General features: G+C 30.1%; 1 long non-coding RNA gene across 1 annotated transcript; it reads left to right on the top strand.

Moving 5' to 3' along the window:
• On the top strand, window positions 1–2693 carry LOC111397663. Its single transcript, XR_002703301.1, has 3 exons — window positions 1–72; window positions 750–807; window positions 2421–2693. It is a non-coding gene; the product is annotated as an uncharacterized LOC111397663 (long non-coding RNA).
• Window positions 2694–4171: the final 1478 nt, after the last annotated feature.

Here is a 4171-nt window from a genome sequence, read left to right as displayed (position 1 = left end):
GAGCTCTACTATAAGAAGTTAGATTTGATGAAGGAGATGATTGGGGATGTTCTGCAATCTCTAAAAGATTAGGTGGGTAATCATTTATGAGTTTCTATATGCTTTGTCATTGCAAGTAGTTTGTTTGTAAAGTTTGAATTTTATTGATACTATTATTGATTGGTCTATTTTAATTTCTTGAATTTATTAAGAGATTAAATGATACAAAAAAATGAAAGAATTGAGCACAATTTTTAACCAGATAACAAGCTCACATTTCTTGTTTTAGAGTATATTATTATAGAATTTAAGAATGATGCATAAGAAACTGGTTTCATGGATTAGAGTTTCAGTTCACTAGCTACTCTTTACACTAGAGTAATTATTTATTTCTGGGTTTCATATAGTTATTTAGGAGGTATTCCATTATTTATTCCATTGCTTGTGTTAGAATTACATAACTAACTATGTTGCCCTTTTCTAGCAGGGTGTCTATATCTGCATTTTATGTGATTAAAAGCTTCATGAGCTTATTATATAAATTTCGAAGTGTGACTCTGTTGCTCGTCAAAGTTGTCCAAAGCCTAGGCATGATCAGTCCATCAATGTGGTTCTATTTTATACTCCCTTGGTCTTGTTGTGAAAAGTTTCTACAATATATATGCTATTTTCTATCAAAGACTCGTCGATCTATTTTCTTTGACTATCATTTGAATTTAGCCAGTTATGTTGTAATTAGCAAATTGATTCTCTCTTTGTGCTATTTTCAGGACGCCATTATAAGATCCATCTTGTTATTCTCACCTCTTGTTGTCCTAATCGCTCAAGGTATTGGTTCATTTCTCATTGTGAACTATTTGTCTCTGAATTAGAGTTTATGATGACTGATTTGAAATTTTATAATGTTTATAAGTAGTTTAAATAATCATTCATTTTTAAATTCAAACAACAGAGTGGAAGTGATAATTTTTAGGAGGTACATTGCGGTACTGACTAATTATGTCTTCACACAGAGTAACAAAATGTTGGCTAGTCAAGAATGGCCTCCATAGGAAATGAAGAGTCCTGAATAGAAAATTTCAACTGCCAGTTTCAGCATTAATAATTGAATAACTATATCTTGCCAGAATATAAAACCCAGAACAATAGGCAGTGCTGAAGTGTATGGCAGATGATCTGGAAAACAAGGAAATTATTGAAAGGCTTTGGTTACACTCCCAACTCTAGTTCTATACTAAATTTGACTTATAATTATGATTAAGATCGTCGAAATTACCGTCATGGTAACTTTTTGATGATGATTATAACCTGGATATATAGTGAACAAGGACATAAATAAGTAATTGCTCTTTGCCTAGTGATCTGAATTAGGAAAATTCAACAAAATTTGAAGCATATTGGTGCAGGTCTCCATTTGCATTCCTCTAAACATAGTAATTTAAATTCGCTAAATTTTAATTATTTTTTTTCACAGAACCACATAAATACTCTCATTGAGTCCCACACAAAAGCTTAACTTGTGAGCTTATAACTACTTGAGCATCGTTTGTAGATAAACTGGTTTTAAATATGTGATCTACTTGACATGCTCACAATACTTCAACAAGTTTTTAGTAACATAAATTCTTTTTTACGAGAGATGCTTGAAAATCTCTTGCACGGTATCCTCAATTTGTTATAAGCTAATACTAACAATAGCCAGAATTCAAATGGAAATTTCTATCAGTTGGGCTAAGATAGAAATAATTAGCTTATTCACCAGGCTAAATGATTCACAAATCGATCACTCACTTTGTCTTCATATTTATGCTGCTGTATCCATAAAATAAGTTATGTTTTTAGTTTACTGATAGCAAAGTATGATCCTGTAAAGATGCCTGAAACTTGTGGATTGGTATATCTTGATTGTAAAATAAATGCCCCTCTAGATTACAAATGAAACTGGTATAAACTGTCAGGCAGTTTGCAACTCTACTTTTTTTTTTTGAATTTGAAAGACTGGAAAATGAGAAAGAATTAGAAGAAGAATGTGAAAAGTTTACATGGCGTCATGAGAATGTGTTTGATGGAAAGCATTCCTTTTTTATAATTAGTTAGGTATTTAATTTTACTCGGCAATATATTGGTTCCATTTCTCCATCTATAAAATGCAGCTTTCCCAAATTAGTCCACTCACTTTTAGAAATATATTGTTCGAAATTCTTTCTTGAATTGTACAATCTAGGGGTCAAATGAGTAGAAAATAGTAGATTTTCTGTGAAGTATTTAGAAAATATCAAGAGAAATATGAATTACATTATATGATTGCAAAAATTAACATTCGTTTCAAATATTGCAATTTACTTATGAGAATGACTTATAAGGAGACATAGGAGAGATTGTCAATCATAATTTATTGTTTAATTCTTTTAACGAATATTTATGAAGGATCTTTATTGCAGATGTTTTTGTGGTGTCACTGGATAAGACCAGAAAAGCAACACGCAATGCAGTAAATATTTTTGCCATTCCATTCAGTGCAAATGGTAGGCTTTATGATGGCTATTGCATTAGGCATTGCCAACGTTGATTATGGAACTTGTTATATTATTTCCTTTTATTTTGCTTTTGAATGGATGAATGAAAGTAAACTTGATCTGGGAAGCGATGCATAATTTGTTGGACATGAAATGTATGCAAAATTTAAGCTTTCTTATGAACAAGCATTCACTAGTGAGAAACTTTTGTTTGTTGGAAATTACATTTGGCTATATATAATTTATCTTGTGTTTATGTGTGACGTATTTTCCTATTTGTATCTTTGTTTTGGAATGTCAAAGACAAAACGTACATTCTGGCTATTATGCATACATATTACCAAGACCCTCCAAGGATCAAAAGCAAGATCTTCTTGCTGAAGTTTATGAGGTGATCTAAACTAATATGTAACGATATCAAATATAAAAATGTTACTTGAATAATGAAGAAGAGAGTAACCTGGTGTAAAGAAAAAAGACGTTTAATGCCGACCTCAAATTGAAGGCGTTGTTCATCACGAGCAAATGTGGGACTTTTGGCGAGCACTTTTACAACCTAAGTAACAACGAATAAAACAGAACATCTTGATAAATAATCAATACTAAAATAAATACAATACCATAGAACTTACTCTTATATTTTTCGATGTGGAAGGCAGGCATTGATTTAGAAGTACTGTAGGGCTCTCACTCCCCTTTTATTCTTTATGGAATTGTTAGTTCGATGATAAGACTATTCTTTTATTAAAATTACAGGGAAATGGCTTGGAAACAAACAAAATCATTTCAATTGGCCAACAAAAGGTGCCATTTCTGGTGATGACCAGCATAGTTCCGACTCAAAAAGACTTTACGGAACTAACAAATGGAATATCATGTTGGTTCTACAACAATAACCATTTGTATAATTCTTCTGCTGAATGTGAATCCAATGTTTTAATTTTGCTTTATGTAAAAATTTCAAGATGAGTTAGAAATTTTTTTGGAATGAATATTTTGAATTTTAATAGAACTTACTTGAAAGATGCAAGACATGACCAGTAGAATTATTTATATGCGCATGCATGTTTTTATAAGATGTGATTTTGTTGGAATGCGAAAGTAGAATTATTTATAACTTAAATTTTTTAATTCAATAAATAAGATCGTTTAAATATACACGTGTATATTATATCAAGAGAAAATGATTATTTTTATCTAAATTCAATGGTCAATTCTTGAATTAAATTCTGAATATCGAACTTCCAATTTTTTTTTGGATTACGAGATATTAACTTTTAATTCCAAGAACTTGAAGTTTCAAACCTCCAAATCTTCTATGATATTCTCCAAAATCAAAATTACATCGATGGTGAACACTTTCTTTTAATTAAATAAAGAAATTAGTTCTTGGACTGGACAATTAAATAAAGTATGAAGATAATTATCTTCCCTCTCCAAATTTGAAGACTATAAAATTATGTATTATAATTGTTGGTGGAATTTAGGTTCTATTTAGTCTCTATTTATAAAAATAGAATAGTTCCAAACCTAGTAGAATAATAATTATATATTCAATTAAAGTTAAAATTACATGTGTATTCCTAGACCTTCAATTACAATTATAATTAAATTTATTAATTTTTAACAACAATTACAGCTAAGTGCAAAACTTTATTGTGATTACAATTAAACCC

This window comes from Olea europaea, chromosome 7 (assembly GCF_002742605.1).
Source record: "Olea europaea var. sylvestris chromosome 7, O_europaea_v1, whole genome shotgun sequence".
NCBI classification, from domain to species: Eukaryota; Viridiplantae; Streptophyta; class Magnoliopsida; order Lamiales; family Oleaceae; genus Olea; species Olea europaea.
This window is presented reverse-complemented; position numbering and strand designations above follow the sequence as displayed.